General features: G+C 46.1%; 1 protein-coding gene across 7 annotated transcripts in view; it reads left to right on the top strand.

Annotated features, from left to right (window-relative positions):
* MPP7 (MAGUK p55 scaffold protein 7) overlaps positions 1-27,934 on the top strand; it is a 304,899-nt gene that overhangs the window by 39,011 nt on the left and 237,954 nt on the right. The window lies entirely within an intron of this gene.

Here is a 27,934-nt window from a genome sequence, read left to right as displayed (position 1 = left end):
GGTAGGACATATGTTGGTGTATAAATACATGAAGCCCCTTGCCAGACTTTATTCACAACCACTCCAACTTTGATCTATTTCTTAGCAGTGCATCAGATGAACAAGGTGGTAGTGCCATTTAGCATTGTTCCAGAACTGAGTTGGTGGAAAGAACCCAACAACGTGCGTTCAGTGGTACCATTTACCACTACCACTCTGTCATACATACATTAATCAGTAAGCAAATGGTCTGGTAGCATTTCATAGACTAACGAAACATGTAGATGGTATCATGAGCTTTTGTGGGCACAGCCCACTTCTTCAGATGACTGGAGTTATGACTAGGAGATAAGAAAACTCAAAATAAATAGAAGGGCAGAGGGGGAGAGAAAGATGCTCTGTGGCCCACCCCCCTACCTCTGTACCTAAAGTATCAGGGGAAAGGGTGCTAAACCTGAGTAGATAAAGATCAAAGTTAGTGGATAGATTGGTAAGGCAGGGAGGATACCATTCAGAAAGCTGTTAGCACCTTCAGTGATAAAGGGTCCACCACCCCATATCTTGATTTAAGTCCATTAGTAATTGAATTGAATTTGCATATGTATTGTAATTCCAAGCTTTCCCTGTGTATTTGGCTTGAGGAGCTGGCCTGTGACAAGACCGCCACCTTCAGATCTGTTCAGATCTGTGAGATTATGGTTAGGTAAACAGAAATGTTCTGCCACTGGCTTCTGAGTATTTTCTTTACGTATATCCGATTTGTGTCCATTGATTCTTTCCCATAGAGAACATCCAGTTTGACCAATATATATAGTAGAGGGGCACTGTTGGCATTTTGCTAAACCTGAGTAGATAAAGATCAAAGTCAGTGGATAGATTGGTAAGGCAGGAAGGAGACCATTCAGAAATTAATCAGATACAGATCAGCAAGATCCTTGAACCATCTACAAATGGCTTCCACACCAACCTCCCAAGCTTAGAGCATCAGGCTAGCCTGCCTCATCTTCCTACCTATTGCAGACACACAAAGTATTGATCCTGACAGAAAACATCTTCGTGAAGCATTTTGTAAATAAGCAAGGAGGTGCATGCTTATCTCCCCTTTTCCTTGAAACAATAAAGCTCTGGATGCAGTGCCTAACCTGCAGAGGATAACCAGAATGTTGGTTCTCAGTTTGGTAAAATGGCGGGAGCCCCAGAGGCTTAAGGCCAAATGCCCAGTGAAAAATACCAAATGATGGCAAGACAAAAAGTTTTATCAAAGATGGAATGATTTATTAAACTGAACAACTTAAAATGAGCATTTACCCAATATTTGCCACAAAGCAATTGAACCACAACAATTTTCAAAACTCTACCTAAGTTACAACTAAGTCCAATATATACACATTTCAAAAACTATTTCTTTAACACTGACGATAGCAAAGGTAAAAGTTACAACTGAGCAATATATTTTCTAACCTGTCTCTTTTAAACCACTTAACAAACAGTGAGGGTAAATTAAATACTTACAAACTCAGCAACAACAACAGCACAAAGACATACAAGGAATCGGAGCATGCTCAAAATTCGTATACCCCTTTTTGGATTCGGTGGGTGGGAGGTGGCCTTCGGTTGATCAGTCCTAAGCCAGACTCAGATTCTGTCTTCCAATATTAGGGAGCTCTCCCGGAGCTTAGGGCTCAGTGGTTTTTATGTTATTACCTATTACCATATTTGGTATTGTTTGTGCTCTGGGAGGGGCATGGGTGTGGTCTGGATGCGGTGTGATGCCCATATATGGTGTTGAGTGCTGGACTCTGACAAGCTCCATTTTATTGGTAGATAAGCCTTATTGATATCCATGTGACTGGTGAGGTTGCTTTGGTAGATCTTGGCTATGCAGGCGAGGCCTGGCCAAGAGAGCCCATACTTGACACAGAATAGCTCTTCATTTTCAAAGTCACAGCAACAATCTGCTCAACTTTATGGGAAGACAGTTGATCACCACTTATTTGTAGTAACTGTGGAAGTCTATCATATTCATTCACTGGGGGGACTCTAGTGACAGACTGCCAACTCCAAGTATTAAACTTCTATTCCAGAGAGGATCACAAGCTCTGAATTATTATTGGATACCTTCCATTCATCTGCAGTGTTTCCAAGGTCTCCTGTAAGCCATTCTATAGCACTGGAAGGTTTTTCTTGTAATTAAATTATCTGAGTATCTAGAATTACTACCAGTACTTTCATGGTTGCTAGCAACCTGCCCATCACACATGGTCAGACATTATTATTCATAGAATATTAAGGTCAGAACGGACTATCTGGTCTGATCTGCTGTACATTACATACAGGCTGTCAGATTTTACTTAATTACCTTTGTATTGAGCCCAATAATTTATATTTAACTAAAGCAGGAGTACTCAACTTTGGAAGCCCCGGGGCCACAATGATACTCACAGGACATGCCGAGGGCCGCAACTTAAGTGTGGTTGCATATACTTGCAAATAGCTTCTTTCACTCTGACGGGCATGAATACAAAGCACTTCCCACAGTGTCCCAGCACTCCTGGCACCTTGTTCCTGGGGGCTAGAAATGCTGACACCCTGTACCCATCTGTTCCAGCCAGCCCGTCCGCTTGCGTCTTTCAGTGCTCACCTCGCCTGGGAGACATCTAACCATTGTGGAGCGAGTTCCCAGTAGAGGCCATGTACAAAAGATCCCACCTATGTGCCACATGTTGAGCCACACATAAACCCAAACCACACGGCGGGCTGCAAACAAATGAGCCCCGGGCCACATGTTGAATAGCCCTGAACTAAAGTATGTGTTCTTAAAAGGCTTCCTGTCCTGGTTTGAGGAGATCAGGAGATGGAGAATTTTTTTTCTTCCCTTGGTAGCTTGTTCCAATGGTTAATCACTCACTATTAAAATTTGTGAGCCTCATTTCTAATCTGAATATGGCAGGCTATAGCTTCATACTTTTTGCCTGCTTGATCATATTTTTAGACTTACTGTTTCCTGTGACCCTAAATTGCAGCAAAGCAAGGGTGACCAAAGAATTTACACATTAAATAATATGCTCTAATGTGACACAAGGGCTTTTGTGTTGTGACGCAGCTTCTCTAAATCTGTGGGTGTGGTGGAAATGGTACATCTAATCCCTGATAGGGCATCCATGGTAGATTGGTTCCAAGATTTTATGGGCACAAGTGGGCTAAGATCAACTTCACACAAATACAGGCTCACTAATGGTATCATCAGTTTTTTGAGTGCTTGCTCATGTCCATTACATATTAGCCATGTGTGATCACCACATAAACCACTGCTGTAAGTTGTTCCTCAGTAGTATCCTTAGGAGGTTGACTGGCACCCTCTGAATGGTGCCCAATGGCGCAGTATAATGGTGTTGCCAATTCCCTCTTCCATCCCCTTCAATTCTTTCTTACCACCAGTGATAGTGTTGAAGCATCTGCTGCTTTGGCTTGCATTATTTGCTCTCTGTTTGTATGAACTGTGTAATTTAGTTGAATATAGTTAGTAGTTGAGTGAGTTACCTTTAGCAGTAGTTTATAGTCTTTGTTAGTCTTGTACGGGACTCAGTTGGGGGATGGGGCATGCTCTGGCCCGTAGGCTTTAAGTATGCGATCATTGCAAATGGCCTGTGCCTCTCAATGATCCTCATAGTTAGCTGCCTTAGGTGTTTGGGCGAAGGGCACATAAACGACAAGTATGTTTGCAAATCCTTCAAACCTAGGACTTAAAAGGAATGTGACAACTTATTTAAAGTGTTCCTGATGGAGTTGACACTCACTTGGCTCCAGAGCAGAGGTCCAACTTGGCACTGAGCACTGTAGCTCATCACAAGTTGGCACCAATTCCTCTTCGTAGCTCTAGCTAAGAACCCCAAAAAGACACTGAGCAGATGGTTTCCTACAGCCCACAAGGGAAAGAAGAGGGTTTGGGGGCAAGCTAGTACTAACACTGGGCACCTTAATGCCCCGTTTGGGAAATAAGGTCCCAGCTCAAGTTGAATGGTGCAGCCCACTCTGTATTTTGCTTGTTACCCTGGATAGCAACACAGGCCTCCCTCAGCGTTAGGTGCTGTTGATGCCTGAAGCTCTACAGGTAGCTCAGACAAATCCCAATGCTCCTGGTGCCACCTACGCTGGCTCAGGCAGTAACCAGTTTCTAGGGTAAACCTGTCTTGGGACCTCCCTGTGCATCCTTACCTCAGTGGCTCTGTTCCCCACTGAAAGGGACATCCCGTGAGCATTCCTTCATCCAGAGATGTTTGGCCTCAGAGCTAGAAAGGCAGGCCGAGCAAAGTCCTTTTCAGTCATTGGACACTGGGCTCCGATGGCAGGATTCAAGTGTACCTAGCCAGCATGTGCACCCTCCCTCCCCCGCCCTGCAAGAGCATCATGACCACCTCCTCGCATTGCCAGGGGCTTTGTACAGTACCCAGAACTGACTGGGAGTCTGAAGCCACTAAGTACCAGCTCACCATCAGCCTCCAAGAAGGGGTTCCCCATATTTTGGGAGATCCTTCTGGCATCTGGCTTGCAATAGCTTTCAGTCCCATTCTGTGTCCCTGTACTTGTCATGTAGGATGAGGCATAGATTGCTAGTTTTTTGTTGACAATCCTCCAAGTGCCATCAATCCCCAATGTCCCAACCATGATGTTTGTCCCACTCAAACCAGTCTACCTCCAGGTGCAGAGGCCAGCAGCACTCCCACAAGAGCTACTCCACCATTGATCATGGTTGCCAAGTAGCAAACACTTTGGCTAAAGCTCTGGCACGTATCAGGGTTCCCGAAGTGCAGGACAACCTGTGGTACCATCTACATCAGCATTGAAGCCCTCCCCATTGCCCCAGTGCAGTGACTAGCACCTTAGAACCCTTGATGGTGTAGACGGAGCTTGGTCCTGCCTTGAGGGCGGGGGGCTGGACTCGATGACCTCTTGAGGTCCCTTCCAGTCCTATTATTCTATGATTCTATGAGGGTCATTCAGCCTTCCCAGGTGTTGGGAGACTTGGACAGGCCAGTTACATTAACATCCCACTTCCTCTGGTGCTTGAGGTTTCAGGGGTAAAGATGCCACAGCTCCAAGAGAACCCAGGGGAGCTACTTGCTGGATTGCCAGTAGAGGTTCAGGAGCCAGTGGTAGTGGCATTCTCCTCATTGCTAGATTGAGGCTGTCATGGGGTCACTTCATCCAGTTCTTCAGGATGATGCTAAAGTGCAGCAGAAACTATTGAAGAGGGCTGCATCTAACCTGGAGCTTCAGGCAGAGGAATTGGAGGAGCCATTGGCTTCCCCTTTTGACATCATCTGCTCCTTGGCTGCTCCCAGGGTAGCTTTACCCCTTCATGAGAGGATATTGAAAACTCATTGTCCAGTGGCAGACTCCCTTCTCTTTGCCCTCCTCCCTCATTTTCAAAAGGACCGAGCATAAATATTTCTTGGGGCATGAGTACTTGTAATCCCATTCACCCCCCAGTTCCCTGATGTTTGAAGTAGTTAACCGTAGGAATGATGAAGACAACCTGGGGCTACTCCCAAAAACAAAGATTCAAAGAAGCTGGATCTCTTTGGATGCCAAGTTTTTGTCATCCAGCCTGCAGTTGAATGGCCACTCACCTGGCCCTCCGTGGTTGCTTATGACTTTAATATGTGGCAAGCCAAGGCTAAGTTGGAGGGTTTACGCCCCTAAATATCCTGGAAGAAATTCTAGGCGATCATTGATGGGGATATGGTCATGGCCCGGTGAGCCCTCCATGCAGCATCTGACATAGCAGACTCTGCTGCCTGCACCATGGCCTCCAACATGTGGTGAGATTCCTGGCTACTCCTCTGGGGATTGTCCACAGAGTCTCAACAATCAATGCAGTGCCTCCCTTTGACAGCCACGGCCTGTTTGCAGAGCAGACAGACCATACGGTGCACAGTATAAAGGACAACACCATCCTGAAAACCTTGGGGCTTTATGTCCCAGGCCCATCACGGAAGCGGTTCCAACATCAAGGGTTGCAGGGCCAGGGGAGTACATTTTGATAGGAGCTACCTCACACAAAGGCCAACTGCTACAAGTGCCACATGAGCCACTCCCCTCCACTTGATCCTATTCGGGCTTGACCCAAACTAGACAGGGGTCCACAAGATCACTTTGAGGGTGTGTCCTAGGGCAACCTACCAGTCTGTTCCCTGGATTAATTCTTCCCAATTTTTTCCAACCACCTTTCTTTTTTTCCTTCCATGCATGGATCACTATAACCTCAGACCTCTGGATCCTGAGTATTGTCATATACCCTTGTAGAAGGGTCCCTGAAGAGGGACAGTGAAGGCAGGTGAAGAAAAGGAAGAAAGAAATGGGAGAGTAAGTCACTGTTTCTGGCTGTCCTACCCCTCCTGCCTGAGGTCTCCTCCCTTCTGGGGTGGCCTGCAACTACTTAAAAAAGTGTGAAGTGGCCCCCTTTCAAAAATTATTGCTCATCCCTGCTCTAGAGAGAGTTCTGTTCAACCCCCCTCCCTACTCCATTTAATTATGATGCCTCAGACCTCAATTGGAGTGAATATCTTGGATATCTCCAGACCCAGGGTATGTGGTCTCTGGTGGAAGTGACTTTGCACATAAACATGAAAGAACTCTGAGCAGTCTGCTTGGTATGCGGTATCTTCCTATCTCACCTGTTGGATAAGTTGGTGAAATCCTGATGGACAACATATCCTCTGTGTTCTACATCAACAAGTAAGGGTGAGGGCACTCATCAGCTCTACTAAGAGGCACTCCATCTCTGGGATTGCTGCCTCAGCTATGAAATCCACCTGAAAGATTGTCACCTTCCTGGGGTCAAGAATATGCTAGAGGAACACCTAAGCAGGGACTTCTCTTGCCATGAGTAGTTGCTCCACTCAGAGGTGGCTAGTATGATCCCCAGATCCCCAGAGGTGAGGAACTCCCCAAGTGGCTCTGTTTAGCAGTAGGCAAAAACATAGTGCCATCGGTTTTGTTCTCAGCAAAGTCTGGGCAAGAACTCCTTCACCAATGCCTTCTTCCTTTTGTGGTCAGGGAGCCCAGTTCACATATTCCTTCAGCTCCCTCTCTCAGCAGGATCCTGGGAAAGCTCAAGAGAAACGAGCACGTTATCATGATCACCCTGTCATGGCCTTGCCAACACTGATTTGGCATGCTCATGAACTTGGCAATGGATCCTACCCAACTGTTTGGATCTGCTATCTCAGGACCCCAGTTGGCTCTTACACCTCAAATTTGTGTGTTTCTACCTGTTGGTGTGGATACTGCATAGCTAAACCCAGAAGAAATGGATCTGTTTGGAGTAGATCCAACAGGTCCTACTAGGAAGTAAGGTGTCCTCAACCAGACTCATGTTCGTGGATAAGGTTTTCCCCCTGGGTATCCAAACGTGACATATCTACCTTTCACCCACTAATCCAGGGCCAGGTGGTGTTTTCTCATAGCATGATAGAGTCTTGAGTGGCCTTGAGAAACTTTCCGCAGGTGTAGATCCCTGTCCCACAGTGCTATCTTAACTTGGTTCTCTCCAGGCTCATGGGCTTGCCATTGAATCTCTGGGCTCTTCTCTCTTTTCCACTTGTCATGGAAGGTCACTTTTCTTATTGGCAATCACATCGGTGAGATAAGTCTCTGAGATTAAAGCCTTGATCTCAGAACTGCTGTAGACAATCTTCCATAAAGACCAGGTCCAGTTGCAACCCCATCTGGCTTTCTGCCAAAGGTGCTATTTACCTTTTATATGAACTAGGGCATATTTCTCCCAACATTCTGTCCCAAACTGCAGTGAAGACAGACATCTTCACATGCTGAATGTCCGAAGAACTTTGGTTTTTTATCTGGAACATACCAAGTTTTTCTGTAAATAAACTCCACTCTTCATCGCTACAGTGGCTAGGATGAAGGGCCTTCTAGTTTTCTCTTGGAGGATTTCCACCTCTTGTATATAGACTTGTTAGGAGCTGGCAGAGGTATTGCCAATGCCGATCATCATTTGACTAGGGCTCAGGCATCCTTGGCAGCTTTCCTGGCGCAAATCCCTATTCAGGACATCTCCTGGACCTGAGATGTGGTCATCTGTTCACTCATTCACAGTGCATTATGCCATCACTCAGCAGGTCAGAAATGACACTGGATTCAGGAGAGCTGTGTTGCAAGCTATGTCCGTGAACTCCTATTTGCCTCCATTTGGTTCTGCTTTGGAGTCACCTAATATGAAATGGACATGAGCAAGAATTTGAAGAAGAAAAGACTGTTACGTTTCCCATAACTGGTGTTCTTTGAGATGTGTTGCTCCATGTGCATTCCATTACTTGCCCTCCTTCCCAACTTCTAGTTTCTGGCAAGAAGGAACTGAAGGTTGGAGGAATCCTGTGAGCTGATCCCTCCGTGAAAGGATGTGGGTATTCTTGCAGATCTGTACTGAAATTGTTTCCCAAAAATGTCTGTGACATAGTTAAGAAGGCACATTTTTCCTTTGTACACATAAGCTATCAGTAAATATACTCTTTTTGCAGTCCATAGCAAAGCTATACAACTTGTCTCTTAGTTCCAAAAATTGTCCCAGTATTTTTCCTCTTAAGAACCAATGAGTGTGTATGAAACAACAATGTTACAATTGGATCCATTTCTTCTCTCACTTTTGTAAACAGATGCATGAAAATAAGCTGAGTTTTCACGTATTTCATAGTAGATAAGACCTGCTGCAAAATTTCACCTAACTTTTTATGCCAGTTATTCTCTGTGCATCATGCAGTGTGTCACCGGGTGGTAAGCCCAGCACTCTGAGACAGGGTGTTGAGCCTCTCAAGCTCCATCTGTGATGTGCCACTCCATAATTGTTACACTTCCCGAGTCAGTAGCAGCCCCTGTTGGTGGAGCACTAGGGCCCAGCGTCCTAGTCAGTAGCAGCTGCTTCAGTGGGGCAATTGGGCCCAGCAGCCTGGTCAGTAGCAAATGCTCCCTATTGCAGGGCAGTAAGGCCTACTGGCCCAAACTGGAAGTCCAGATGTAGCACTCCCACTTGGGGATTAATAGGGTGAGGTAGGGGAACCCGGCCCCTCCCTCTCCACTGGGTCCCAACTCAGATCCCTGTCAGAGATGGGCATGTCCCACCATTAGCTCAACGGGGAATCCGCCCAAAACACACTCCCACCAGCTCCCACCCTGGGCTACTGTTCCAGAGAGTCAGCATCTTCCCCACCTGCATCCTCCAGGCTGTGTGCTTTCCCAGCTGGTCTCCACTGGCTGGCTTCCACTGCATTGTTCATTGGTTGCTCCTCCTCCAGACTGGGAGCCTCCCTGTCTTGTCTCAGCTGGCTGTCCTCTGCTGCGGTATCCGACTGCTGCTCCTTCTCTGGAGCTCTAGCTGCTACAGCTCCTTCCCCTATGGTGGTCAGCCTTGACTGAGCTGTTCCACTGGCTTTTATACTGGTCCTCCAGTTGGAGCATGCCCAGCAGGCCTGTGGAGCAGGGGCATGCTCTGCCTGGTAGGCCTGGTTAACTGCTACAGGCTCAGTGCAGGGTTGGTACATCCTGTCACACAGTGAGACAATTATACTAATTTCTGGAAATTGAAGCTGATACTCTTGTGTTAAAAATAAATCCATTGTGCCTCTTCTCACAAGTCAGAGGAATTCACTGTTAAGCAACTAAGACCAGGACTTAGGTAGGTCCTAAGTGGTGATAGTAGGACAGCCTGAAATGGTGACTTACAGTGGTTCTTTATCCTTGAGTGCCAGAAGGGTACTTAGTGTCTATCTCTTTTTATATGACTCTTTCTTAAGGAGTGTACAGGCCACTGCAGATTTCTATCTCCGAAAAGGCTAACACAAACTCCTAACAGCTCCACTACAGAGCATGCTTTGTGGATGAGGTAGCTGCCCACAAAGAAGGATCTTCTGCCTTCAGGTCCCTTATTTGGATGCTTACACAGCAAATAGCCAAACAGGCATCTGCACAGTCACCTCTATACAGCCAGTATGTCTGAACCTGCTCCACAAATGCCTTGCTAGGAAGCTGCCATTTTGTTCTACCGATTATTAGCCTTTGGGTGTCACATTTGTGAAGCAGGTCTGGACATATTCAGAAGCAGATTGTCTTGGTCGGTCAGATCTGTCCCATTTGACCCATGACCCCCTATGCTGATGGTGTGACCTGGGTTGCAAACCACAGTTTAGGTACCTATCCATTAGATTAATCAACAAAAATTGTTCCCTGTAAAGATATTTATACATTGTAATTAATTAACCTCATTTTTTTGATAATCAAAACCGATTGAGCTCGCTATGTCTCAGTATAATTCATTTTCTTTAACTCTTGAATTATATTGTGGCTTTTTCTGAACCTTACTCAGTTTTTCAGTATTCTTTAAAAAATGTGGACTGAGTTATACACAAGTATTCTATATATTAAGTATCACTAAAGCTGTGTGTGGAGGTAAAATTATTTATTTTATATAGCCAAGCATTGTGTTAGCCATTTTTTGCCACACCATCAAAATGGGAATTTCATATTGAGTCTTTTGTTCACTATGTCCCCTAGATCCCATTCAGAGTCACTACTTTCCAGGTTACTGTCCCCTCATTCTATATGAATTCATTGTTCCTAGATATGCAATTGTGCATTTGGCTGTATTAAAACACATTTTGTTTGAATGGACCCAGTTTACCACGTAATGGATTACTTTGTCCTGTGTCCCCATTATTTACCACTCAGCCAGTCTTTGTTGTGCATACATTTTAACAGTGGTAAGTGTTAAATGTTCGTCTTTGTGTATGTGTTCTTCCTGTGTGCTGCTCCATCTCTGTGTAGCCAGCCAGCACAGGAGATCTTGAGCCAACTGCCCAGTGACCACAAGATCTGTTAAGGTACAATGGCAACAGGCCAGGTTTATTATTGACAAAGCATGAAAATAGCACCTGGAAGACTCTATAAGGATATAGTAAAATTCCATTGGTCCGGCATCCAATGCACCAGCACTCCGATGGTGCCGGACCATCAGGGAACCCGGAAGAGCTCGGGGCAGACGGACAATTGGAGCTGCTCTGCGCCCGGCTTCCCCGATTCAGCCACTGCTGAAAATGACTAGCAGCTGAATCGGGGAAGCTGGGGGCAGAGCAGCTGGGGTGCTGCCGGGCTGGTCCCATGGTGCCACTCCTCTGCACTGTGGGACCAACCCGGCAGCACCCCAGCTGCTCTGCCCCAGGCGTCCCCGATTCAGCTGCTGCTGAAACTGACCAGCGGCTGATTTTGGGAAGCCTGGGGCAGAGCAGCCTGGGGCAGAGCAGCTGGGGTGCTGCCGGGTTGGTCCCATAGCGCCGCCCCTCAGCGCTGTGGGACTAACCTGGCAGCACCCAGCTCCTCTGCCGCAGGCGTCCCCGATTCAGCTGCTGCTGAAACTGATCAGCAGCGGCTGAACGAAGGAAACCTGGGGCAGAGCCGGACTATCGGAAGGGGGGCTATGAGGGGTCTGGGGTGGCATTCTCCCCCACCCCAGACTGCTTATAGCCCCCCCTTCTGATAGTCCGGCATATCTGATAATCTGTCACCCCCTGGGTCCTAAAGGTGCCGGATTATTGGAAGTTTACTGTACTAAGACAATGACTGTGCTTATGACAATAGATGCAGCTCAGTGAATTGGTGGTACTTTCCATTCTCCTCTGGGCTGGACCAAGACACTTGATCAGAGATATCCTTTTTATACTCGGATGCAAGCAAGTTACATACTGCCCTGCTGATGCAGTTAGTTCTTCCTCAAGGAGTGTCCCCGTGAGTGCTCCACCATACATGCTTCAGTGCTGCTGAGCTCGAGGTTGGAAATTTGTGACTGCAGTACCCCTGGCTGGCCACACACGTGGGAACCTGTGTGTGTGTGTGTGTGTGTGTGTGTGTGTGTGTGTGTGTGTGTGTGTGTTCTGAGGAGGCTGCTGTGCATGTGCTGCCCCGCCTCCTCCTGCAGTTCCTTCTCTACCACCATCAGCTGCGGTCACTGATCAGCAGTCTCCCTTAAACCTCATCCTTTACCTATCACATACCTAGAATTTACTTCAGAAATCCTTCGTAATTCATTTATTTTGACACTCAAAATGATGCAAATAGAGGAAAAAAGCTCGGTCAGCATCTGATCTAGAGCAATCCCCTCCCCCCAGACAAATATCACCTGGGATGAAGTCGGAGGTAATGGCACTTTCAGGGTCGAGCCCCAAGGACCGGGAAAACAACAAATCAACAAAAACAAGAAACAGTCCTATTCTTCCTCAGGGACTGACTCTCCATTGAGGAAGCGTGCTTCCCACAAAAAGGCTGCGCCGGCAACCCCACAAACTGGGTCTAACAAGCAGCAGGCAACTGGGACCAGCAAGGAAAAAAGCTGGAACCCAAAGAAGTCACAGCGTTCCTCACAGAAGCTGTAAGAAGCAAAACGCAAAGCCTCAGCAGCGGCACCGAGCCAAATGGCTGCAGTACCATCCTCCACGCTGAACAAACACTGCTCACAAAAGGCACTGAATGTGAGCAAATCACTGAAAGCTGCACCGCTGGCACCATAGCCATATCCGGCACTGTTTCCACATAACAAACAGCTGACATTTCCGATAATGCCACTCTGCACTCCACAAGCCTCCTGCCTCTCACCACTACCTCCTCGACACCGGCGGTACCCCAAATGCCTCACTGTGCAACCTCTCAATCACACCTGCCAGCTCAGTTGCCTCGTCACTCAGTGACAAAGGGGAGCTGTCTCTCAAACTGTCACAAAGCGACATCCCTCTCATAGAGCACAGCAACAAAGCCAGCAATGGCAGCTCCCTCAGTGGTTCCCAACCCAGGTTATACCTAACTGGCCATAGTGGGATCCCTGGGCAGCCTATAGGCAACAACAGTTTGTTCAGCCACAGCAGACAAGCTAAACGCTAGGGTCACAGGTGCCAAGCAGCCATGCCATAGAACGATATAGCTTCGACTCGCAGGAACAAGATGTGGATTAAATGGGGGAAGAAGAGAGATTTCTCCACCCACACAGAATTCATCCACCTCCCCAGAGGGTACCATCATAGTCCCACCATCAACCATGGGCGATGATTTTAGGTCATTCCAAGACCTCTTTAAGAGGGTCACTAACACCTTGGAGATGTCTTTCTCTGATATGCTGCAGACACAACACAAGCTCACAAACAGTCTACAAACATCTCATGCAAAGCTCGCCATCCCCATGAACGAGGCAGTCATGGACCCTGCCAAAAATATATGGCTCAAGCTGGCCACAGTCACCCCTACTTCAAAACGTGTAGATAGAAAATACTGTGTCACACCCAAAAGGGCAGAATTTTTTTTTCCCCACCCGGAACCAGATTCCCTCATGGTAGAAGTCGCGAATTAGAGGGGGAAACAACAGACTACATGAATAACTCCATACTATAAGGACTGGAAGAGACTAGATGCAATGGGGAAAAAAAGGCATACTCCTCTGCAAGATCTTTGACAAATTAACAGCTTTTATTGACTCGATGCTGGACAATGAGAGAGAACAGTTTAAAGCAAACATTAAAGAGGGCATGTTAATATCCCGTACAACCTTACAGGCCGCGCTTGACTCAGTGGACACAGCCGCCAGATCACTCGCTTCAGCCATGGTAATAAGACAGGCCTCTTGGCTTCAACTTTTGGGGTTCCCCGGAGAGGTCCAGTCCACTGTAGAAGACCTCCTATGCAAAGGTACGAAGCCCTTTGCAGAGTCCACAAACACCTCTCTGCATACCTTGAAGAACTCGAGGGCCACCCTCAGAACTCTAGGCATTCAGGTACCTATTACAAGAAGAAAGCAAAACAGGTCATTTCAACAAAGATACAGACACACACCATTTAGTCAATGCCAACGACAATATAACAATAGACGACATCCAAGACAAAACAGATGGAGACAGCCCTCTGACCAATCCTCTGCTCAACAACCACCAACATCCAGGCAACAGTTTTGAAACCCTGGTCGAGGGTTTGACAACCCCAAAATTTTCAAGGCAGCAGTCCACCTCATCCACAGTATTTGGCATCAGACTAGCCAGCTTTTACACAGCATGGTCGGTCATTACCACTGAGAAGTGGGTGCTGGAAATTGTGAAGACAGGATACTGCATCCCATTCATAATCATCCCCCCTCCATCCCTTTTCAGGGACCCCTCTCACAAGATACTGCTTCTTCACGAGGCGGAACACCTACTCCACCTCAGTGCTATAGAGGAGGTACCAGAAAAATACAGGGGCAGGGGATTCTACTCTCACTATTTTCTCACCACGAAAAAGTCGAGCGGTTGGAGACCAATATTGGATCTATGTTAGCTCACCCGTTTTGTCAGAAACCCACGCTTCAAGATGGTTGCCCTCACGACTGTCATACCTGCCTTGGAAAAGAGAGCATGGCTGTCTACCCTCAACCTTTAGGATGCTTATTTCCATATACCGATGCACCCAGCACACAGGCGGTTCCTATGGTTTACAATAAAGAACAGGCACTTCCAGTGCAGAGTGTTATCATTCAGACTCTCAGCAGCCCTAAGAGTATTCTCAAAAGTGCTGGCAGTAGTCACTACACATTTACACAAACAAGATTTCAATATTCCCATACCTGGGCTATTGTCTAATAGCGAGCCGCACGCAACGAGACGCACAGCATGCTATCGCAGTACTGAAAACGCTTTTTGAAAAATCTTGGCTTACAAATAAACACTGCAAAGTGCATTTTGGCCCCAACACAAACACTAGAGTTCATAGGGACACCTCTGGACTGCGTCACAAAAGCCAGAGCTTACTTAACTCGCCACAGATGGCTCACCATGAAGGACCTGATAACAGCACAGACCAGCCCAATCACAACAGCACGACTATGCCTACAACTATTGGGACACATGGCTGCGGTAACGTTCGTAGTACCCCATGTTTGACTATGCATGAGACCACTACAGGCCTGGCTACGCAGAGTCTATCGGTCACAAACCCATTCATTAAACAAATGCCTCTCCATACTTAGCAAGATAAAATCCTCCTTAACATGGTGGACAGTACACGACAACTTGTATGTGGGAGTGCCATTCCAATGCAGTGTACAGTCAGTCACGAAAACAGATGCTTCACTCCTAGGATGGGGACCGCACATGAATCACAAGGTGGTCCAAGGTCAATGGACCTGTGATGAAACCAGATGCCACATAAACTTATTGGAACTCAAGACAGTAAGAAACACATGCATGCATTTTCTTCTCCTAATCCGGAACAAAACAGTCCAGATTCTGACAGACAGTGTCACCATGATGTACTATATCAACAGGCAGGGAGGAGCACACTCTTACCAGCTATGTGCCTCTGGGAATGGTGCATCATGCAAAACATACGTCTTGTCACAGCTTACCTTTCAGGCAAAGACAACACACCAGCGGACAGTTTAAGCGGACAGTTCCCACAGAATCATGAGTGGGAGATAAATCGATCAGTGCTTATCCATCTATTCAAGAAATAGGGGTTCCCAGTGGTGGATCTATTAGCTACTCACAGGAATGCTCACTGCCCTCTATATTGCTCCAGAGCAGGCATAGGCCCCCATTCGCTGGGGGATGCCTTCAGCATACAATGGACAGCTCACCTTGCATACACATGCCTGCCATTTTCCCCTCATACAGCAGGTGATACTCAAGATCAGACAGGACGGAGCCAAAGTGATACTAACATCACCTAACTGGCCCAGACAGACATGGTACCATTACCTGTTACAAACGATCGACCATCCACCACACCGATTCCCACTGGTCTTGTCTCTCCTCACACAGAGGAATGGCCAGATTTCCCATCCTGACATCCACATGCTACATCTCCAGGCATGGATGTTAACTGGTTAAGCAACTTGGAAAGATCCTTCCTGGAAGCAATTCAGCTCATCCTTGAAAACTCCAGAAAGGCTTATATCCAAAAAAGGAAGAGTTTCACGACCTGGTATGCAACCCATACCTATGAATCCATGCACACAGGAATATCACATAGCTTATAGTACCTATTAGAAATACACAACGCAGGCCTCTCGATAAGCTCTATAAGGGTGCACCTTGCCGCTATTTCTGCTCTTCATGCTCCGATACAAGGGCACTCAATCTTCACACACCCTTCTGTCAAGTGCTTTCAAAAGGACCTCCACAATTTATTCCCTTTTGTCAGGACCCAGTAAGTCCATGGGACTTGAACCTAGTGCCAACTCTGATTGAAGCTATTCCAGATGTCCCCCCCTCCACATGATATAAGGTAATTTTCTTAAAAGATCCTGTTAAAATCTCCAGGATTGCTTTTAATAGTCACCAGGAGATGCTAGGATGCCAATTCTGGGAAACTCTAGACCAATTCTGGAGGATTGGTAACACTAAGTAGGTGAGGTACTACAGGCAGTCCCCGAGTTACGCGGATCCGACTTATGTCGGATCCGCAGTTACGAACGGGGCCGTTCCTCTCCCTGGTCTCCAGCAGACCAGGGAGAGGAAGCAAAGCGGCGGAACACGTGGGCAGCGGACAGGGCTGTCCGCTGCCCACGCGCTCCCAGGCTTGGCTCTGCTTTGCCCCCCCCGTCCCCCTGGTCTGCAGACCAGGGGGACGGGGGCGGGGGGGGCAAAGCAGAGCCAAGCCGCGGAGCGCCCTGCCAGCTGACAGCCCAGATGCATCTGGGCTGTCAGCTGATCACGCGCTCCGCGGCTTGGCTCTGCTTGGCTCTGCTTTGCCCCCCCCCCATCCCCCTGGTCTGCAGACCAGGGGGACTGGGGGGGGGGCAAAGCAGAGCCAAGCCGCGGAGCGCGCGGTCAGCTGACAGCCCAGACGTCTGGGCTGTCAGCTGGCCGCATCCTCCGCGGCTTGGCTCTGCTTTGCCCCCCCCCCCCATCTCCTTGGTCTGCAGACCAGGAGGACTGGGGGGGGGGGCAAAGCAGAGCAAAGCCATGGAGCCCGAGGGCAGCAGGACAGCCTCGGCGCGTCTGGGCTGTCCCACTGCCCCCGTGCTCCGCGGCTTTGCTCCGGACACCTGTGGTACAGCAGCTGGGGCGCTGCCAGTTGGTCCTGTAGCGCCGCTCTGGGCGCTACTGGACCAACCGGGCAGCACCCCAGCTGTTCTGCCCCAGGCGTCCTGATTCAGCCACTGCTGGTCAGATTCAGCAGCGGCTGAATCAGGACGCCTGGGGCAGAGCAGCTTGGGTGCTGCTGGGTTGGTCCAGTAGCGCCGAGGAGCGGCGGCGCTACTGGACCAACCCAGCAGCACCCCAGCTGCTCTGCTCCAGGCGTCCCCAAGTCAGCCGCTGCTGAAACTGACCAGTGGCTGACTACGGGAAGCCCCTGCCTTCCTGTAATCAGCCGCTGATCAGTTTCAGCAGCAGCTGACTTGGGGATGCCTGGGGTTCTTAAGTTGAATCTGTATGTAAGTCAGAACTGGCGTCCAGATTCAGCCGCTGTTGAAACTGATCAGTTTCAGCAGCAGCTGAATCTAGACGCCAGTTCCGACTTACATACAGATTCAACTTAAGAACAAACCTACAGTCCCTATCTTGTACGTAACCCGGGGACTGCCTGTACCTTTTTGAACCCCGCAGAGCTCTACTTTGAAATCCTTTTTGGGGCATGGAAGCTTGTCTCTTAACAGAAGTTGGTGCAATAAAACATATTTCGTTAACTACCTAGTCTCTCTAATACATTTGGACGGATATGGCTGCACCTATACTATATTACACATATGCAGTTATCTGTATTGATCAAACGTATTATCTCAGAGTAAAATTGTTTGGTCAGACTCTTTTTCCTACTTTTTTTCTATTTTTCCTTTTTTCATTGGCATTAATTTATTCCTGTCTTACATTTTTGATATTTCAGGTTTTTCATATTAAAGGTTCGTTATTAAACTGCTTAGCTTTGATTTATTCAGTTTCAGACAAAGTAAGGAAAAAATACTTTGAAGGACCATTTTTGTACTAAATGCCAAAACAGTATCAATACCACATTGTTCACCCAGTTAAAATGGCAAAATTGAGAAATTGTAAACAATTAAGTTTCCAACAGCAACATGAACTTGGACTCTTTCCGTATCCTTCTGTGTGTTCATAATCCACATTGGAACATAAAATAATGCATTAAGCGGTGAGTATAACAAACACTCTCCTGAGTGGCTGCACAAGTGCATGGCTTACAGGGAACACAGGCCGCATCTTTGGAGAGGAAGTCAGAGCTTGGGGGTGGGATTCAGGGCCTTTGACCGTTCAGTTGCCGGGGGGCTCTGAGCTTCTGTCTTATAGAAGAACTGGGGTTCAGGGCTTCAGCTCCACATCTGTTGCCAGCTTCAACCCTGCAGAAGTCACTGGGTCGCATTCTTTGTTTCATGGCTCCATTCTTTGTTTCAGCTGGGGAGGGGAACAACACCAGGTCTCCCTGTAGTTTTGCTTCTGATTTGAACCCCAGCACTTTTCTCCTATAGCTGAAGCCCCATGCCCTGATGTGGCCCCATCCCTGGTCTGAAACTCCAAGTGGAGCTGTGGGGAGACTGGTGCCTCCTTCAAGGCTGATACCAGGAGCAGAGCCATGGGGCTGAAGCCATGAGCCCTGGTATTTCCCCCAGGTCTTGCTCCCATAAGGCAACAGCCCTGAACTCCCCATCTGGATTCCTGGTGCACCGAGGGTCAGAGAACCCTCCCAGCACAGAGCTTAGACCCTCCCCTCCCACTGTAGCAGCACTGCCAATCCCCTCATCCCCTGTGGCTGAAATCCATAAGGGCTTGTTCAGAGTTTGAGTTACGAACAGCTACCATTCCTGACATTTCTGTAACTGAGGTTCTACTGTATTTATTTATTAGTTGATGGGTTATTATTTAATAAAGTTGCCCCATGCAAGAAGTTATTAAAGGTAAAGCCGGAATCTGGACTCATTTATATAGTCAAAGAGGGAAATGGCCTGGGCTTCTGACCAGAACTCTGAAATAAGGTGCATGGGAGAGTAGAACCTGGGGAGAATGGAGGAATGCAAGGAGCCTCTCATGTGCAATGTGCTTAACATACAAAAGATACAAGCTCTGTGTCCCTCCCCTGTTGTTCAACACATTTAAAAAAAGAAAACAAACAGAAGTTAATGCCACAGAGTGCATTTGGCTTTCAAAGCTTATATGTTCTGAAATGAACAAGTGCATGCTTACTGTCACCAACTCTGTGTTTGTGCATAGGAGTTCTGTTTTCTGTGCACCTGCAGACTTAAGTACATTGTTGTGCATACTCGAGGCACTGCTAAGTATTCTCATTAGTTCAAAACAGTTTTGTCAAGCTAAGTGAAAGCTAGATTTTTTTGCTTGATTGTCTATGCAAATTTTAAGTTTCAGAAACCATTGCTATAGCATACTTTTTTAAAAATAAAAATTGTATCTAGAATTTTTTTAGAGTAGGGAAGATGTGGTTTAATATAAAAATATACTTTTCCCTCCTAAACTTAAATTACAGACAGGATTTTGTTCAGGTTTCCACTTCCATTTTCCAATGAAAGCAAAAATTCACGTCTGCTCCTTGTTTTCTGCCCCCTTCTCTTTATTCTTCCCCCCCTTTCCCTTCTCCCCTATTTATCCTTCCCCCCTTTCCCTTCTCCCCTATTTATTCTGTACATCCTAAACTCATAACTCGGGTCATCTGAATAAGTGGACTGTGCTCACAAAAGCTCATGATACCATCTACATGTTTTGTTATTCTATAAAGTGCTACCAGACCTTTTGTTGTTTTTAAGTTTATCCTGTACAGACTAACTCGGCTACCCCCTGAAGCTTTCAAATATGACTGGTTTAGCTAAATAAGTAACAAGTCTCAGAGGGGTAGTTGTGTTAGTTTATAACTTTAAAACAATGAGCAATCCTGTGGCACCTTAGAGACTAACAAATATATTGTATCGTGAGCTTTTGTGGGTAAAACTCACTTCATCAGATGAGTTGGAGTGGAAAATCTAGAGTAAACATAACAGCAAAAGCAGTTACTTGTCAATTGTAGAACCAGTGTTAATGACACTAATTGAGTCAGGCTGGATGTGTCCTAGTCAAAGCTTTTGATGTGTAAATACAACCTCAGCCTGGACCAGTCCACACAAGAGATTCACTTCCTTGACAGTACAACATAAATAAATGATAGTTGCAGAATCACCAACCTATACCAGAAACCTACTGACTACTGTTCTTACCTACATGCCTCTAGCTTCCATCCAGTACACATCACACAATCATTTGTCTACAGCTAAGCCCTAGGATACAACTCGATCTACTCCAATCCCAAAGCCAGGGATAAATACCTACAGGATCTTTATCGGGCATTCTTACAACTGAAATACCGACCAAGGGATATGAAGAAACAGATTGACAGAGCCAGACGAGAATCCAGGAATCTGCTTCTTCAAGACAGGCCCAACAAGGTCCCACTCTCACAGACTTTGGGAGACTGGCCAATCCTCATCTACAGACAGCCCTCCAAACTTAAGCAATTACTTACTAGCAGCTACATCCTACATCACAGATATACACACCCAGGAGCCTACCTTTGCAGCAAGCCCCATTTTCCCATTCTGTCCATCATAAGACCTAACCCCATAAGCTACAACATGAGGGTATGTCTAGACTACAGAGTTTTGTCAGAAAAACGGCTGCTTTTCTGACACAACTTGAGTTACATCCACACTGCAAGCTCATTCTTTTTGCAAGTAAATCGAAAGAACAGTGGTCTTTTTTCCACGATTGGTAATCCTCATTCTACAAGGAAGAAGTCTTTTTGCAAAAGAGCTCTTTTGCTAAAAAGCGTGTGTGGATGGGGAGGAGGGTATTGTTTGTGGAAAAAGAGGCATCCAGGAAATAACTCAGGTGCCCCGGTGGCCACTTTGTCCAAATTAAGCAGGACTTTATAGTTCCTGTCTCCTGGCCCTCTTAAAGCTGCAGGCACCCTAGACAAGCCTTGTGGCAGGCAGTTGGACAGAGAGCAGCACCCTTACGGTACAGTTCTTGAATACACAGGCGTAGTGTGCTCTGCCCGACCACCCGACAAAAATGTTGGTAAATTGACCCCGATGGTCAATCAAAGCCTGCAGGAGAAAGGAAAAGAAGCCCTTTTGATTTATGTACTGGGCGGCTCGATGGTGTGGTGTGCGGATGGAGATGTGAGACCCATTGATCACTCTTCCGCAGTTTGGGAACCCCAGGGCAGGAAATCCGGCCACAGTCGCGTACAGGTCTCCCATACGGATTTCCCTCCTCAGTAGGAGGGAGTTGATGGCCCTCGCCACCTGCAGAAGGAGACAAACATACAAAACAGAGAATGAGAGGGGGGTGCCTGAGCCCTTGGGAGGTGGCCGCTCAGCTCCCCTCACCTGCCTGCCCCAAACACCCAAGGAGCCACCTCCTATGAGGTCGCTCCCCCCTCCCCTCCCCAGCAGCAGGTCTGTGTGAGGGCAGGATGGCACAAGCCCCTGGGGACAGGACTCCCCACTCCACCCCCACAGTCCCCTCTTCCAAGGGTCCCCCTTATCCAACACTCTCTCCTGCCCCCTGCCCCCGTGCAGGGACTGCAGTACTCCAGTGCCTTATCTCCATGAGGAGAGTCCCGACAGTGGACTTCCCCACTCCAAACTGGTTGTCCACCGACTGATAGCCGTCGGGGGTGACCAGCTACCAGAGTGCACTTGTGACCCGCTTTTCCATGGGGATGGAGGGTCGCAGGTGGATGTTGCATCTCTGGAGGGCAGGGGTGATCCAGGCACAGAGTTCTAGAAATGTGGCCTTCCACATTCAGAAGTTGTTGAGCTGCTGCTGGTTGTCCAGTCCAGTCCATGACCAGCTGGTCCCGCCAGTCCAAACTGGTTTCAAGCCTTCAGAACCTTCTCTCCACAATGGGGTGTGGTAGCCAGAGTGGAACAGCCACTGACATGGAGAGGGACCCCAGAATGAGTTCGGGGCCCAGGTCCTGCAGGACCACGAAGACAGCTGGCAGTAAGTGCTGCAGAAACTGTAGCATGGCTGTATGGGGCCATCACATGCCCAGGGGCAGCTCCGGCTCCATGACCCAAAAGAATAAAGCTGCGGTGTCCAAAAAAGAACAGGGCAATCACAGCAGGCACTGCAAGAGCTTTGCTGTCCCTGGAAGAGGTAGCAAGCACACAGCAGCAGCAGAGAAATGGCTGTCTGGGGGGGGGGGGGGGGTCCCTTTAAGTGCATGTCTCTGCAAGGGCTTCGTCACCAGCACTCGGAAGCAACTGGAGACCTAAAGCCCAGCCTGAACTGGTTCCAGGTTGCCTTTTATGCAAGAGAGCATCCAATGAGTGTGTGGGTGCGCTGTTGCACAAGAAGATTTTTTGGAAGATCTCTTCTGAAAAAAGATTCTTGCGCAAGAAGCCTGTAGTCTAGATGTAGCCTGAGGGTTTCATAAAAAAGCACATCCTCTTGTAATATATTCCATCAAGTGCCAGTAATGCCCCTCTGCCATGCATTTTGGCCAAGCCAGATAGTCTTTGCATCAAAGGATTAATGGACGCAAATCACACATCAGAAATGGTAACACACAAATTTTTAGGGGAACATGTTAACCTAATTGAACATTCAGTAATAAATTTAAAAATTAGCCATTCTAATACAAAGCAATTTTAAAACCAAATTACAGAAGGAGACTGCTGAACTAGAATTCATTTACAAGTTCAACAGAGTCAACTTGGGCTCGAATAAAGATATTAAAAGGCAATTTCCCCTGCCTTTAATCATTATTTACACATCCAAAGCGATGAATGAGACACATCCAGTCTGACTCAATTAGCATCATTAACACTGATATTTGACAAGTAACAACCTTTGCTGTTACATACTCTGATTTCAGTAATTTGTACTCCAACTCAACTGATGAAGTGGATTTTACCCACTAAAGCTCATGATATTAACATTTGTTACTCTCTAAGGGTATATCTACACTTGCTCCCTATCTTGAGATAGGGATGCAAATGTAGTGTACCGAAATTGCTAATGAAGCGCGGGATTTAAATATCGCGTCCAGCCACCATTTTGAAATCGCATTATTGCGAAATAAAACACCCCATGTAGCAGTGTTATTTTGAGAGAAAACCCTTCTCTCGAAATAACTGTTAAACCTCATTGTATGGGACATTTCTGAACTTTAGCTACTGGGATTTCGATTATCAGCATGAATCTAGTTATCTGGCTGATAGGCAAAATATGTGCATGTGTTAGTTTGAAGTGAAACAGTATAATATGTAAAAAAAATATTCTACTAACTTGATATCCTAAACTTAATTTCAATAAAATATTAAGTATTTAAATAAACTACTTAAGCATAGGATCAATCCTGCTTTGATTTCTATTGGAGTTTTGCCTCTGACCTCAGTGGGACAAGGATCAAGCCTCATTAGTTACTAAAGTCTGAATCAGAGGTTCATATCCGTCCCAGTTGGGTGTGCATGTGCTGCATGCATAGCTATTAAAAAGTTTTATCTTAGTAACTACCCATTAGATTGGCTGCAGCGCCAGTGTGGCACTCTATATTTGACTCTGCCAGCCTGACTGCCCTTCAGTTCCTTCCTACCACCAGTAATGGTTGTTGCAACTGTGGCTCTCTCACATCACAAGCTTTCCACGTGTCCCTAGTATTTCTGTGGTTAGTTTGCTCTGTTACTTGCAGTTGTTTGCAGTTTGTAGTTAGTCCTAGTTAGTTTAGTGTTTATTCGCTGTGTGTGTGTGTGTGGGGGGGGGGGGGGTCTTCCCCGTTCCACCTGTGTTTCCCCTGAAATTTAGGGCATGATCAAGTCTTAGGGGTTCAAGCCCTGCAGTTCCTGTGTTAACCCTATGCCCACTGGTGACATCTACAACTTGTGTCTGTGGAGTCTGCAGGAGACTCACCAGTCAGGCAAGTGCAGGAATTGCAAGTCTTTCAAACCACATACAAGGAAGACCTTTGTCTCAAGCAGTTCCTTGTGGAGTTACCATTTCGGCGTTCAGCACTGGGTCTTGCCTCTACTGAGAAGACTTGGTGTGGCAGTCTCAGCAGTGGTGCTCTCTAGCTCCAAAATCTGGCACAGCTCCTGTTCACCTGCCAGATGCCACAAACCAGCAAAGAGAGTACCACTGGCTTCAGCTTCCACTGTGCCATCATCAGCCTTCGGTACCACACAGGAAGGATCCTCTGCACTGGCGCTGCAGGGTACCACAACCCCACGAGAGTCACGTCCTGTGGCTCTGGACTCTCCGAAGCTTCAGGTGGAGGACACCTTTGAGGTTGCCGTGGGCCTCATACAAATAATGGCCTGAAGATCACCCACTGCCAGATCTCATCTAGAGGCAAGCCATCAATGTTGGGTCTGACTGTTCTGCTGTTGGGCTCTTGTTGCTGCTCTGAGTCCCAGCACTGAAGGGCCCACATCAGGACCTTAGAGTCTAATTTATGCAGAACTGAGTTATTTTCTTTTTTCTAAATAGTTGGAGCAAGCAGTGAGTTACCATGAAGTTAGCTCAAGTAATATATAAACCACCAAATAGTAAATTCAGATGATAGGTACTTCACTAATCCATGAGAAAGGTATGGGAAGGGTCAGGAACCAATCTTTCATTCTAGACTACAGGTTTAAAGTGGTTAAACTTCCCTGCTGAACAAAGTTTCTGTAGCCTATATGAAAGGAAGTGTATGTGTCAATCCAATTCTTAATAAGTAAGTGTCTATATAAATGATAATACCTGTGGAAGTACAAACAGAGGGCCCAATGAGTTACTAGTCACAGAAACAGCATTATCTCATCCCTACTGGTGTACTTTCCAGATTAGAGTTAAAGCACACTTACAGAGCCGTGTTAGAGAAATTTGATGCCAGTGCCTGTGATGCACCTCTTTTTTGATTAAATTAAAGGTCTGAAATTTTGTCAAACCTTTTGAGCACCCACGACTCCAGTGGAAGTCAGTGCGACAAGTAGGTGCTCAAAATATTTGAAAAAGAATTCTAAAAGTTTAGTATTCAGTATCTTCTACAAGTGCTAAGCTTGCTGTAGGGAAAGGGCAGGGTAGGCCTGGAACTTTACAGTTTTTCAAAACTGTAAACTATGTAGCTCCCACCCCAATCACTCACTTCTTCCCTCACCCTCTCCCTTCAAAGTCAGTTGCTCTACCCTCTCCTGGACTCACATGCTTCCTGCAGTGTTGGGCTGAGAGGAGCTGATGCGGAGCTTCCAGTCTGACCCATCTGGGCATGGCAAAATAGGAAAGGAGAGAGGTTGATCACTAGAGAGAGCTGAGGCCCTGGGAAGATGTCAATACAGAACAGATTGTCAAGTTTGGAGAGCCTAGCTACTGGTGCTGTTCCTAAAATGCTGTGTGCTGTCAGGATCCCTCCTCCTTCAGTAGCAGCAACTGCTCTTCCTGCCTTCCCAGCAACAAAGGAAGATTTCAGTTACTTCTCGTGTCCGATCCGCAATACCAACTGGACACTGCATAGGTCTCTTTTTGACTATACTTTCCATTTGAAAACTGGACACCTAGCGACCCTAGGGCTTGGGAGAATGTCTAGAAATTGAAGACTTTGCACATCAGTACCAGTGGTCTAGGTTTTACTTCGCATGATATATAAAGCAATTCATTATTTGGAGACTTATGATTTCACCTACATAATATTTGGAGTTTCCCAAAATGTTAGTTGAGCAGTGTCTGTAAAGAACGTGAAGTATTAAAGCTAGGGTTCCTGCCCCAAAGACGTAGGTTATAAATAAAAGGGGCTAGAAGAGGTATAGGATAGAAGTTGCAATAATATTCCCAGCTGCTCAATTCGGATATTACTGCGTCTTTGCAGCATTTGCCTTTTTTATACTAGAGGAAAAATCACTATTTTTACACTACTGTTAAAGTGAGTGTTGAGAAAATACTTAAGAGGATGGTGACTTTGTGAACAGGCTGTAGAATAGTGGTCTTTGCACAGGAATTTCATGTAAGACAATAGAAACCACTGGAGAATGAAACAGGATGAGGATGCATGTTATTAGTGGATAGTTTGGGTGCAGTCAAAGAGGTAGAGGAGGGCTGAGTAATAATGGAAGGTCTGTAAGGGCAAGGTTTCTCTTACCTCTGTGTTAACATCTTTTATGCCTCCTCAGTTTCACTGATGTAACTGTTGTTGATAATATAGCTAAACATTTTTTTTTAAAGAAATCTTACATCATGCTAATTAAGGGTCCATCTCTGATGTCTCATTTCTTGAAATCTGTCTTCTCCCATGCCCTGTCTCTACTTGCAGAATATTTGCAGCCTTTATGATCTTCCCCTTTACCATCTTTGGTAGTAAAGATTCCCTGTAACTATGAAGGAATAAAAATACTCCTTTTTTGATTATGAAACCACATGGGTTTTCTAAGAAGAAAAATGTCAGCTACAAGGCTATACTAAAAAGTTACAAAAAGTTCAGATGTGTGAATATTTTAACTTGATTAGTCCCTAAAGAAATCCCCTCAAACCCATCAACTTTAAAGCCAACCAATGGAATGTTCTGGTTAAACAGATCAGTTTGGGCTCTTCAGCTGGACTAAGACTCTGCTACTATTCTCAAAGCAGGTTAGTTAATGTGGTTACATCCAAAGCTCCCAGCATGAGCCAAAAAAATACGTAACATAAACAAAACAAAAAATAACGGTCAGTTATCCTAAAAATTACACACAAGTTTTTAGTGTTCTACTCTGTGGAGCCAAATGTAGGAGAATATCAAGCCATTTGGTTCAATTTACCACTTCTCCATTAATTTGGCTTTGGAGTTTAGGGAGAACATTCTATTCCTCGGTGTATCTATTTATACAATGGGTAGGCATTCCAGAGACCCATTTTTTGTGTAACACAGTATTTACGTAACAAGGTTCCATTGTTCTTTTATATTCCATGGTATCCTTCACACATTTCTCCTTGCTAAGGATCTGACTTTGAGGTTGTACCTCATCTGTGTCCTACTTACTCTGTGCGGAAATTCCAGAAACATTCCACTAGTTACTGTGCCCATGCTCCTGGGGCCACATCTATGTGAAATCAATATTGATCTGTAATTTTCACTGGAAACCGAATACTTATTAGGTGGAAACATTCCCAAAAAAGATAAAGAAAGCAATATAGCTCATAGTTATAACTTCCAAACTATGAGACTACCACTTTAAATCCAGATCCACTGAAGGCCAACGCTCCTATTTCCAGGAAATTTCCTTTGGCAATTTCCTGTACTGAATATGTTTGGAGACCTGTATCCATGTCTCTAGTAATTTATCACACTTCATTTAGCTGAGGTTCCACAGTGAACAAGACTTAGTGGCTTTCAGATTTTCCTGACCCCACATGAAATATCAAATTGGGTGCTTTTTGGAATTTAAGGTCATGTTCCTCATTCTAGTAACATTCTTTAGAAGAGCAAGTCAATTAAGAATTCTGTTTATCAAAAACCTGCTTTTTAGTTTTCTTTGGCAAACCTCTCTTATAACAATTGCCAGATTTCAAATCCTTCAGTTCATTAGTTAAAAATACAAAGAAAGTCCATTTGTACTCAGTAAATTGTGAAAATTATTGAATAATTCAACAATGCACTAACTTTCACAACTTAAAAACTCCACAGTTCATGGGGACCACAATATAAGGAGAAAAAGATAGCCTTTTAGGCCACATCCCCATTTCCTGGCTGATTGAGCGACCCATAGAAAGGCATATTTGAGACCCAATCTGCCAACTTGTGAGTTATGGTAAGATATGGAGCATTTTAGTATAAGGTGCAGTGTTTGTTCTGGAGTTTTCTTTTCATTAAAGAAAAGTATACAAAATATAGGTCTCCTTTCCTTGTAAATGTTTCCAGTTTTTTATTCCTCCTTTTTTTGTTGTATTGCATCTGGCTCAGTCTTCCCAGTGCCTTT

The sequence above is a fragment of the Pelodiscus sinensis genome, chromosome 2, assembly GCF_049634645.1.
Source record: "Pelodiscus sinensis isolate JC-2024 chromosome 2, ASM4963464v1, whole genome shotgun sequence".
NCBI classification, from domain to species: Eukaryota; Metazoa; Chordata; order Testudines; family Trionychidae; genus Pelodiscus; species Pelodiscus sinensis.
This window is presented reverse-complemented; position numbering and strand designations above follow the sequence as displayed.